This window comes from Tiliqua scincoides, chromosome 1 (genome assembly GCF_035046505.1).
Source record: "Tiliqua scincoides isolate rTilSci1 chromosome 1, rTilSci1.hap2, whole genome shotgun sequence".
In the NCBI taxonomy this organism is placed as follows: Eukaryota; Metazoa; Chordata; class Lepidosauria; order Squamata; family Scincidae; genus Tiliqua; species Tiliqua scincoides.
Window position 1 is genome coordinate 147,600,515 of NC_089821.1, and position 12,887 is coordinate 147,613,401.

Genomic DNA, 12,887 nt, shown 5'->3' on the forward strand with positions numbered 1-12,887 from the left:
GGACTTTGTGAAGGACAGTAAAATTAATTGGCTCCAGAAAGGGGGTCAAGCAAGTTACTGTACAACAGATACCTAACCTGGTTAACCCAGGAGGGCAAAGGAATGCATTGTTCTCCATCATGCCCCTAGATTGTTTTATTGTCCGAAGTTAGGAATGAATGACTTGGGACATTGGTTTCATTCATTCATTCATATATGGTTTCATTCAGGAACAATTTGGTGGTACTTTCATCCAGTGCTTTTTTGTAAGAAAAAAGCACTTGTTAATCTTTTATTTAATTTATTTATTTAATTTATTTATTTTTAAACCATTTTTATTGGAGAAATAAAATATTTTTAATGTGCTTCCCCCCTAAAGATGAACTTACTTCTGAGTAGACATGCATAGGATTGGGCTGTCAATCTCCACATCCCCTTCCCCCTAGCTACTTTTTCTACACATGGGGAAAAATACTGTACAGGTACACTTGTAGCGTGTAGTATGTAGTGTGGCACTACTTCGAGGAGAGGAAGCAGTGAATGGATTCCGAAAAATCATTTACATGAGTTCCATGTAGTAAAATTACTCTAAGCAACTGTGGGAGTAAGAACAAAAAAGGAATTCTTAGATGAGAGGGGTCCTTAGGTGCACATAGAAACAGCTGCTTTGCAAACAAGCGATTAAATATGGTTTAATTCAGGTATCAGAATACTCTGTGTCTTTGGGAAGGCGCTTGGCATGCAATTGTATGTTCTCTGCTGCCCTGAGCAGCTGCTGTGCATTGCTGGAGAGGAGCTGGCGGAGGGCATGCTTGCGGGGGAAGGATGAGGAGGATCTCTGGCAAGGCTGGACAGCACGTTGTACACACGTAGAATCCCTTTTCACCTGCCCTTAGCATGTGAAAACGGGTGCAGATATATATCTCTGCCAGGATTAAGAGCCCAATCCTAGGTATGTCTACTCTGAAGTAAGTCTCGTTCTAGTCAAGGGAGCTTACTCCCAGGAAGGTGCCTAGGATTGCAGCCTAAGAGCCCAATCATATGCATGTCTACTCAGAAGTCCACTTTAGTGAATGGGGCTTACTGTGGATAGGATGGCAGCCTCAGGGCCCAATCCCGTGCCTGTCTCCTCAGAAGTCAGTCCAATTAAGAGTCAGTTCAGTTCAGTAAGACCTTTATTGGCATAAACCCATTAGAGTCAATGGGGCTTCCTCCCAGGAAGGTGTGGAGAGGACTGCAGCCTCAGAGCCAAAGCCTATGGCTGTCTCCTCAGAAGTCAGTCCCAGTAGAGACAGTGGGGCTTCCTCCCAGGAAAGGGTGGAGAGGACTGCAGCCTCAGAGCCCTTCTTCTGCCTGTCTACTCAGGTTGCAAGGCTATGACACTTTCCCCGGGAGTAAGCCCCATTGAACACAATGGAACTTACTTCTGAGTAGACATACATAGGCTTGGGCTCTCAGGCTGCACGGCTATGCACTCTTTCCCAGGAGCAAACCCATTGAGCACAATGAGACTTACTTCTGAGTAGACACGCCTAGGCTCGTGCTGCAGATTGGCATGGGGGCTGCACCAGCCAGCTTCCTTCCACTCCTCCTTTGCCAAGCCAGTACCTGGGCGTTCCGTGGGTGCCGCAGCCCATCTCCCTGGCTGGCTGGCTGTCCATCCTCCTCCTTGGCGTTGGCACGTGTCCCCTGCGCCCTTCACCGGCTTGGAAGCTGCGCGGGGAAGCAGAGCGCAGGGGGAGGGGAGGCGGGCCGGGTTCAGGCAAGAGTTTGGGGATGGGGGCAGGAGGGGGTCGTTGTGCGGTCAGGCAGGGGCCAGGCGCACACCCACCCTGCACCCCCCAGCACCCACCCAGGGAATACCTCTGTTTTGCTCCCCCCCTCCTGGAATGCCTCCGAAGGGGAGGGGCCCCTGCAAAAAGGTGCCGGAACTCCGTCCGCCCGCATTCCATTAGAAAAAAAGCCCTGCTTTCATCTGACTCACTATGACCTTTTAACAAGCTGATGCCTGGACAAGGTGAAAGCCAATTTTACTTTCCTGTTTAAAGAAACAGTACATTAGAAGATATTTAAAAGCACTTTTGGGACTTTTCCGGCCCGTCCCCCCTTTGATGTTCTTGGGACCAAAAATGACATCTCCTATGATACAACCTGGAAAAATTTAGGTATCCTTAGAATATTTGAAGATATTCTGTAGGTGTTTATGCTCTTTATCTCTTCAACAGCTGCCAGTCCTTTCCATGAGTTAAAGCTCCTCGTGAGAAATGTGCCAACTTGGGAAATGTGATACAGCTAATCATATTTTTGACTGACAGCTCTTTGGTCTAGACAGCATCAACTCCTTAGTATAAAATGCAAGTCAAAGAGCATATTTATTTGCATTTAGATGGATCTCTCTCTTTTTAATTTAAATTTGTTTAGGTACTAAATTATTTGCTAATCATATAATTGTATAATCATATAATCATTATATGATTATATATATAATCATATAATGAGTTCGAGGACTCATACTACATGAAGAACAAAAACAGTCTGCAGAAAAAGCAGGTCAGCATTAATGGGGTGGATAAGTGGGGTAGATTTGAGGGCTGCTCAAATACATGAACAAGCCTCTTTGAATTATTAGAAAGACCTCAATTCAAAATGGACAAGCCCCTTCAAACTTGTTACTATTTGAATGTGGGATCATCTACTACTTCTACCATCTGGTATTCACATGACTTATCCATTAGCTATTATGAATTTAAAATCTCATTCTGCTCCTTTTTTCTTTAAGTTGCTCCAATAACTAAAGGAGTCTCATGAGTAGAGCTTTACAGTATTCCTTGAAAATGGCATGCATGATGAGCAGCCAGAGATAGTGGGAGGGCAATATAATGGCTTTGCCTTGGTTTTGCCACCAGGTTTCAGCAAAGATAATTTATCCTGATTCTGAAATGTGAAAGGGTTTGTCCTAGATTAAATCCTATTGAGGGCTGCTCAACATCTACTAACATAAAACCCACTCAGCAAAGGATGAAAAGGCTCTCTCTGTTATGGGTAGCTTAGAGCTCGCAGAAAGAAAGCAAGGGTTGCATTAGATTCAAACAAGGGGAAGATAAAAAGCTGCATCCTTTTCACAGCACTAGACACAAATAAATGTGCAGAGCCTTTAAAGAGGCAGTGACCTCCCTTCAAGGATTAGCAGCTTTGGGGGTCTTTTATGCTCAGAATAAAACACTGAAATTTCCACTCAAGTATCTTATGTGGGATCCCATCTTCCCTTTATAACTGGAGGTTCTGTGCAACAGTGGTTCAGCAATTAGGTCTTATATGCAATTAGGTCTTATATTGTGTCAGAGTGACTGACACAACACTGATTGATCACCAAGGAGTTTTGCTGGACTTGTTAACAATGGGATTGAATAAATTAATCAGCGATACAAAATACATACAGATTTCAGAATTGAAGGCTGTGGTATGATTGCAACAATGCTATAGTTTTAGTCTAAGTAGAATATTTATTTTTGTTAATAAATTGCAGAGTTATTATGTTTTCCATTATTTTTTGAGGGACAGAATGACACACCTTCTCCAGGAAGCTCCCTAATACATTCTCATTCCCAAGTGCTGGCTGCTAACTCTGCAATCGTTCCCATCAGGAAAGAAATGTTTGGCAGGCAGAACTAAATACTAGCTGCAGGGAGCATCAAGAACAGGACTGCATCATGAGGGGAGAGGGAATTTAACCCTTTGGACTCTGCCACAGTCCAGATCCAGATCACTCCCTTCTTCCCAAATGGTTGCTATTTGACTTGGGGCATGGGAAGCTGCCCTTAGCATCAAAGATAACTGGCTTTGGGGGATGGATCGCAATAGTAAATAACAGCAAGTCGAACCCAATATTAGTTTCTGAACTGGAATTCAGAGAATTTTGACAGAATCCCTAGTAGACACAGTCTCCTTCTCTCTTATTGAAGTGGTTAACTAAAGTGTCTAGGTTGGTGGGTGATGATGGAATGTTAACTGTTCTACAATTCTAACGAAGCATCAAAGATAACTTGCTTTGGGGGATGGATAGCAATAGGGAACAATTCAGATTGGGACTGTGGTGGGGGAAAAGGTTCAAGTTCCCTCTTCCCACCAGGATCTGGCCCTATTGCCCCTTCCCCACAGTTGTTTAGCAATCAAACACCAAGCATACAAGCATCACCAAGCATCACCCAATGATGTGCACTGTTCCTAAGCCAGCGGTTTCCAAACTCACCATGGCCCCCTTTGCACTCACAGGGGAGCTCTGTGAACTCTTCTTCCTGGCTTGCTACGCTGAGATTGCACAATAAAATTGCATGCAATCTCTGCCAAGCAAGCCAGGAAGAGGAGGCCACATGGAGCCCTGGGGCACTGCAGTGCATAGTTTGGGCCCTAAGCCCTCTCAGACTTGATACAGTGGTGCCTCGCAAGACGAATCCCTCGCACACCGAAAAACTCGCAAGACGAAAGCGTTTTTGTGATTTTTTCTGGTGACTCGCAAGACGAATTTTTCTATGCCGTGCTTCGCAAGACAAATTTTTTCTATGGGCGTGCTTCGCAAGACAAATTTTTAAAATTAAAAAGTTGAAGTTTTGTGCTTGAAATTTTTGAAATCCTCTGTACAGTATGTATGCCTTTAAAGAGCACTTAATAAACACTTTGTAAACCAAATTTGACTTTGTTCTGACTTTTTTTGCCCATAGGAACGCATTAATTAAATTTCAATGCATTCCTAGGGGAAACCGCGCTTCGCAAGACGAAATTTTCGCAATACAAAATGACTTGCGGAACGAATTAATTTCGTCTTGCGAGGTACCACTGTACTTGTTCTTCGAGTTTCCCTGAGCAAGTGTGTGCTGAGTTGATTTGCAGAGTGTGAAGGAGACACGATGCCTTTTTCCTCAGAAACCGTATTAATGTGGAAAATTGGCTTTTTTTTTTTCCTCTTTGAGAAAGCTCTATAACGCCTTGTGCTGTCAAGAGAGTAATTAGTAAGTCTCCAGAGTAAGGAAACCATTTGAATCTGTCCCAAAAGACATATCGGAGCAGGGAGGACAGCAGAGTTAATACAGTATGGAGCAGGACTGTATCTTTTGTACAATATGTCATCAGACATAGACAAAGGTAGTTGCCACTGCAAATTGCATTTCTTTTAATAGAACCACTTATTTTCCTTTACAAGATATTTCATTTGGCTAAAGGCACAAAGGTTGCAGCAAAAAGTGATAAACAAATGAAATAAACTACAAAATGCTCAAGTTCACACAGCACGTGATGAGTTTTCAGTTTACCCACAATCTTTTCAGCAGAAATCTGTGGCTTGCAAGGCAGCAGGGGAAACTATATTGGTGATTTTTGGTTAAGAGGAGAGATGGTACATATAAAAGTACTGCATATATGCAGTTTTGTTTTAAAATGAAATGTATTCAAATGTAAGAGTAGGGTACAGGTGATCCTCCCCAATGCAGACGGTAAATGCAACTGGGAGTCAATGGTTCTCCTCACCTCAAAATCAGTGTAATACCCTTTTACATTACAGTTCAGTCCATACCCTCTTATCACAAACACTAGCAAAATATAGAAAGGTTACCCAGGATACAGTTAACTACAGCGCATGGGTGAGGTTTGCGCTATAGAACGTTAGGTGATACAAGGTGAACCTAAGTGCTCCTTTACCAAGGTGAATTAAAGCATATGCCCCAAATGTGAAAGAGAGAGAGAAAGAAATTATACACATCATTCACACAGTAACTGTTCAGAGGACTCTCTCTCTCAAAGTTAATTTTTCAGTCATCATGGAGGTCATAGTGATTTTATTTTTGCTCAGGCTACAGAGGCCTAGTCTCCCCTTGTCACTATTCTTAGAAGATATTCTTCCCTATGAAGTGGGGAAGTGGAGAAAATAAGCTGCAAAGAGACAAAGAAGGCAGTCGGTGGCCCTTCCTGGATGTATAAAGTTGTGGTCCTCTCCAGCTTTCTTGATCTGTTTGTGGGCAGAACCTTCAGAATGTTCAACAGGCAGAGACCCCACATAATGAGTGTCACGTGTAGACAAGTTTTGTCTCTGAAGGGTTGAACACACAGTAGAGGAAGAGGAGCTCTGTCCTGTTGCTTTGGATTGCTCTCATCACTGACTGACACCATGTCCTTCTCTTCAGTGGATCACTGCCCATTGTAGTTTAGTCATTCAGTGTCCAAGGGCTTCTGAATTTCCTCTTGTAAAGGAAGCCACTTCTTTTACCAGTACTCTTGCGCCCAGCTGTCTGAGTGTACTCAATCCCAAAAACACACTGGCACCTAACTTCTCTTTTTCTTTTACAAGACAATTTTGGGAAAGTGGAATAATAAGGCTTGCAACTGTACAAGCAATCTCTTCATGAGTCTAGATCAGTGGTTCTCACCCTTTTTAGCCCGGGACCCACTTCTGAGAACGACAATCTGTCTGAGGCCCACTGGAAGCGAGGTCAGCAACCTGGAAGTGATGTCATAGCCAGAAATGACATCATCAAACAGTAAGTGACATCACTGTGATGTCAGAGCTGGAAGTGATGCCATCAAGCAGGAAGTTCTTGCCTAGAAACTCAAACTGTAAATGACAAGAGACAGTATTCCAGCTCAGAAGCTTCTTCCAGTTCTCCCTGCCCTCGCTACCATTGCCATCAAGCAAAAAATAAAACATCTGGAACAAAATATTTGTGTATTTATTTACTACTGCTTTTATTTCTGTCTTTATTTACAAAATCTCAAGCTACTTCTTGTATTGCACTTGAAACTAACAAACATTGATGTGGCTATTGATACTGTGCTCAGCACTAGCCAGAAACAAGTGTACCCTACTCATGCACTGCAATACAAGAAATAGCTTGAGTTTTTGTAAATAAAGGAAATAAAAAAGTAGTATCCCCCTCAGAAGGAAGATAAGCAGGGACGCTTCCCCTCATCTCCCCCAAGCCTAAGCAGGTCTACTCAGAATTGACTCACATTATTGGCAATGGGGCTTACTCCCAGGTAAGAGTAAACAGAATTGCAGCCTAAGAGAGAAGTAAGAAGAGGGGAAGGGTGCACATCAGAGAAGCGGCTGGGGGAGCAGCACTCTCCCTGGGTGCTCCCCCCTACATGCCAGGCTTGCCATCCCTCCTACCTCCCCTCCTGACTGCTCTCTTGGCAGCCAGGCAACCAGGGATCCCCCCTCTCCCAAGCAAAGATATAAAGAGAGGACATGCTAGCCAGTGCAGGAAAGGATTGTGGCTTCCAGGCAATTTCAGAGAGGGAGTGATGCAGAGGACGAGAATGGCAGTGGGGTGGTGGCGGCGGCAATGTTGCTTTCAAGGCAGGCTCACAAGAGGGGAGATCACGCAGGTCTGCCTCTCTCACCCAAGCCCTGTGTTCAGGTCTCCGCTTATATTCTCCAGCCCAGTCCAGCTGCGGGGGGGGGGGAGGGGAGCTGCTCTGTCTTGCAACCCTGAGGTAGCCCATCCCATCAAGGCAGCCAAGCTGACAAAGGCTGGTGGGGAGAAGCCTGGCTGGCTCATCCACGTCACTCCTGGTCCCGCTTTCTGGGGAAAAGTGGCACGCTGCTTTCTTTGCACATGTGCAAGCCACACTCAGTTATGTCTCAATACTGGGAAGCTTAAAATGGTGATGCCCAGGCTTTGCCCACTTCCAAAATGGTGCCGCCTAGGTCTTTTGACATCTTCCAAGATGGCTGCCACCAGCTTCTCACGACCCACCAGAAATTTGATCACGACCCACCAAGTGGGTCCTGACCCACAGTTTGAGAACCATTGGTCTAGATGAAAGCATTCCATGCACGATCAAGTCATCTAAACTAAGCTTAGCATTACTGTGACCCTCTCTTTTTATATTGTATGAAAACTTTGTGTATTTTTAAAGTGGATAAAAGCAGCCTAAAATATCTTTAAATAAATACAATCACAAGGACAAATCTTGTAATACATTTACAGTTCTCTTAAAAACAACAATTCTACAGCTTCACTTAAAAGGTAAAACAATGGCCCAATTCTATCTAAGATGCCTGCCAGCAGAATGCGCATTCCACCGGTACAGGCTGCTGCAAAGAAACCTTAAAGTGCTTTGCAGCAATGCAAACTGTGGGTGCACCAGTGTGACGGCCAGAGCCTTCTTGTGTGCTCCAGCGGATCGACAGAGACCCACTGGCAAAGGTATGCTTGTGCAGGAGGTAGGACAGGGTGATGACAGGATGGGGTAGGGTGGGCCAGGCCCAGAAGGGGGCAGGATCAGTGGCGGTTGTGCACACCAAATCTGGACTCCCTTCCAGGGCCTGATCCACCACCAATATTGCTGGTGCAGGTCTCAGCTGACTCATAGCGGCTGCTGGGGCTTATGAATGTTCCCTTACCCAAAGTGCCCTTTGGCAGCCAAAACTCCCCCACAGGATGCAGTGGAAGCCACAACGGCACCACTGCATTGCCGTGCAGGGAGTTAAGTAGGATTGGGTAAAATATAAATTAAGGCTAAAATCCTATGCACACTTACCTGAGAGTATGCTCCACTGAACACAGTGGGATTTACTTCTGCGTAAGCAAGTATAAGTGGCGTAAAACAAAATTGCTTAATGTGGTTCTCTCCATCACACGCTTTTCACTGATTGTCTACTAGGCCATCGTTGCACATGATCGAGTATACAGAATTGTGCCAGGTTGACTTTCCTTCTGTGAAGTCATAGGAGTGTCCTTTGCTGACCTTTCCTCTCTGCTTAGCAAGCTCTTTTTTATGTTCCAAAGGGAAGTAAACTCTTAAATCACTTCTGGAGAATCTTAGTTCACACTTTCAGCAGACACATCTACGGTTCAACAACACATACAGTGAACTGGTAAAAGCAATTCAGGCTGCAGATGGAGGATTGTACTGGAAAATATGATCTTTTATATCCATGAAGAAAGTCAGTACATCAAGGAGAGAGGTTTAGTATAGCTCTCTCCCAGAAATGCTAGTTTATTACATGAGAAGCTAACCAGGTGGCTCGTTAGGTTGTCCAGATCACATATATATGTAATAAGAATAGGAGCATGGAAGTCTGGGACTTCTCTTACAGATGGAATGGTGATGTCATCAGCAGGAGCATTCCAGGGCTGCCTTTGAAACTTTTTTCAAAGCCTCAACTGTTACCCTGCACATGCCCGATCTCATCTGATCTCAGAAGCTAAGCAGGGTCAGGTCTGGTTAGTACTTGGATGGGAGACCGCCTGGGAATACCGGGTGCTGTAGGCTTATACCATCGTCTTTCGAGACTGAAGGTTGCCAACCACCAGCCAAGAAGCAGCATCAGGCTCAGCAGCAAGCAATTACCTAGTCCATCATCTTTCCTAAAGGCAGTATATAAGCTCATGTTACAATAAAGCTATAATTGTATGCACATTTACCTGGGAGCAAGTCTTACTGAACACAGTGGGATGTACTTCTAAGCAGTACTGGACATACCCTCATTGCGACCCAGGGCAGGTTCACAATACGCTGCCGCCTGAAATGCTGCTCCCCCTCCAACACGCCACCCACTCCCTTCCCAGGATACTCACCAAGGCTCACAGAGCCTCATGCGATGCCCAGTAGTGAATGAAAAGCCTTCAGAGGCTTCTCCCACTGTTTTAAACAATACTTCCAGTTTCCCCGACAAAACCGGAAGTATTGCTTAAAACAGTGGGAGAAGCCTCAGAAAGCTTTTGCCCACTGCTGAACACTGCGCAAGGCCTCGCCTGCCAGCAGAACAGCTCAGATGGGCAGGCAGGGCTGTGCGGCGGGCGAAGGTGGCAGCAATGGGGGGGTGCAGCAGTCAGGGTGTTTTGCCCCCCTGCCCCCACCCCACCACTGCTTCTAAGTAAGCATGCACTGCACTATACCTTTTATGTTTATTTGGAATATCCTTTCATTTGATTTTTTACACATTTGTTTTAAAACTATTGCAACCAAACCCCTCCAAGATGAAATAAGTTAGATCTTTAAATGAAGCATAATGTTTCAGAGTAGAAATAAGTGACTGGAAAAGAAGCCACTGTAGTGAAGACATTTAAAATTGATAGAGACATTTTTTCCCCCATCACAGACTTGTTGGGGCATTGCTCTGGGGGCATCATGATGAGATCCTGCACTTCAGAATTTACCACTGCCCCACTGAAGAAGAATATAAATGCATATGATCATTCTATTGGGTGCCCAGGACATGAATAGCATAAATACTGATGGCTAACAGCCAGCATCAAAACGCAAATCCCACACATCCCCAACAGCACTTTCAGTCAGACATCAGCTGTCATTTTCAGACATGAAGAGAACTTGATGACATGATTAGCGTCATGTGGTCCAAGACCATCAAGACATAAAATAAAGGATTATTTAAAACCACAATTAGCCATTTCCTCTAAAAGCTTGAGATCCATAGCATGCTGAGCAAAAAGTTTCCAAGCCTCTTGCTGCAACTTGTACGTGCTCATCTTAGGCATGCAGCTGCCAAAATTGGAAGAGTTGTTTTCCTTGTATCTACCCTGTGTCTTCCTTCATTAATGACCACAGGACCCCAGCAGTTCAACTCTAGGCCACAATAAGTCATCAAGCATTGGTTCTCAAAGCTAGCAGACATTTTGCCTCTCACAAAAATTCAAGGCTTCAGAAGTAAATGTTAGCCAAAGCTTACAAGGCAGTATCACCACAAAACAGAAATAAGGTGTCAAGATACATCCTTCAACTTAAAAACAAAAAAACAAAAACAGAAATTTGAAAATAATTGAACGTTAATAAAATTCACAGACAAAGCACTGTTGCTATTATGCCATAAATCGGGACCTACAACAAAATGTTACACCTTCTCCACCCTTTCAAGAATGGGCCGGGCTGGAGTTTTAAGTACTGAAAAGCCATTTTGGCTGTAATACAATCAAAGTGTGTGTGTGTGTGTGTGTGTGTGTGAACAGTGAGTGCAATTTTTTTTTTTCTGTAGAAGTGTGCCTTGTTCTGTCTATATCATTTTTAAAAAATCAAGGATTTTTATGTAACTGACAACATCAATAGTTTGCCAATATCCACAGTTAACTTCATGTCAGGGCTTAGGCATAGCAATGTGAATGTGCAAATTCCCCAGATAGTGTATGGATGCTTAAGTAACAAGCAAGAAGAGAAATCCAATTATCATGCTGAATAGCACTTCAGATTGTTACATGCATCTCTCCTGACCTGTTTGTCATTGGGATAAGAATGTATGCACTGTAAGAACAAGGACAAATTAAAAAAGGATGGATCAAGACAAGAATAAACCACACAACAATCACACTAATTCTCAACTTTTAACTTATGAAACACTATTTTCATTTTCAAGACAAGCAGGACAGAATTTGTACACTTGAGGCGATCTGGAACGAGGCCATCAGCATGAAGACAGTTGTTCTACCGGTATAAAAATATGCAGAAACCATATGAAAATGTCCAATTCCTTTCTACTCACTAAGGGCCCAATCCTATTCAATTTTCCAGTGCCAGTGCAGCTCTGCCAATGGGGCGTGCACTGCATCCTGTGGTGTGGAGGCAGTCACAGAGGCCTTCTCAAGGTATGGGAACATTTGTTCCCTTACCTCGGGGCTGCACTGTGGCTACTCCAGTGCTGGAAAGTTGGACAGGACTGGGCCCTAAGATGCATTATCTAACTAACCCTTTTACATTCTAACTCTAAAATTTACTACTAATATGCACATGTATGGGCTTTTTAAAAAATGGAAGCCGTAAAATTGCCCTAATATACTTAACTATAGAAATACTTTGTTATAGATAAGGTGCTCAGAATAAAACGTTTATGTTCAAGTGTACACTTTCTCAAGTGTAGAGCATCTGAAGTATTTGTGGATATTTAAGCTTAGAAAGAAGGTAGCTAAGAGAAAGTAGAGGTTTCCAACTTTTTGAAGGTGTGGAGAAAGTGAATAGATGTAACTTTTTCTCCAGTATCAGAATTCCAGGTCACACAATCAAATGGGTTAGCAGTGCATTCGGGACAAACAAAGAAAAGTACGGCTACAAACTCAGTACGTAATGATGTATCAGAGTTGACTGCCTGAATGGAGATTAGACAAATATACGGAAGATAGCTTTAAAAATGCCTGTTTAATTTGCATGTTCAGAGGTGATGTAACCCCGAACACCACTGCTGGGAGACCAGCAATGGGGTGGGTTTTGACCTATAGGTTTTGCTTATGAACTTCCTGAAAAAACTGGTTGGTTATGATTGAGAACAGAATGCTGAACCAGAAGAACCTTTGGTTTGATCTGGATACAATCCCGATATAATTTTTTGTAATCTTAGGGTGATCCACTCACAGAATATTGTTTCTACATGGTGGAAAAAAGGTTGCTTGGCATATGCTCCCTACATGAGGCACAGTTATGGTGTAATGTAATGTGAATTCTCCACCTATAGGTCAGTATGTGGACACCCAGTTTTCAGGGTGCTATTGGTCCAAATGTTTATTCGTTTATTTTGAAACATTTCTATCCTCCCTTTCTTAGCAAAGGAAATTCAAGGCATTTAACAACACCATATACACACGGAACAAACATAAAAATATCACAAAGCAACAGCACCAAATAGATAACAGAATGAAATGCCAGCCTCTTAAGATTCTAAACACAATTTCTACCTAGTGTTTCTACATTTTTTTTCCAGTTTTGCTAAAGTATGTTAGATAACAACCAATGAGACAAACCCACAGCAACCTTCTCTTCTTCAGCGGATGCAGGTGCCGACGGACCAGCTCAAGCCTTTGCAGCGGAGCCACAAGCGTCCATGCTAATGCAATGTGCCTTATGGCACAGTTGTGACGGTGTGTGCATTCATCCCACCAGCACTAGGCAGGATAGGATTGTGCTGCTAGTTT

General features: G+C 43.6%; 1 protein-coding gene and 1 pseudogene across 1 annotated transcript in view; one reads left to right on the forward strand and one right to left on the reverse strand.

Moving 5' to 3' along the window:
• PLCB1 (phospholipase C beta 1) overlaps positions 1-12,887 on the reverse strand; it is a 521,389-nt gene that overhangs the window by 35,867 nt on the left and 472,635 nt on the right. The window lies entirely within an intron of this gene.
• Positions 9,131-9,246, forward strand: LOC136637616 (5S ribosomal RNA; annotated as a pseudogene).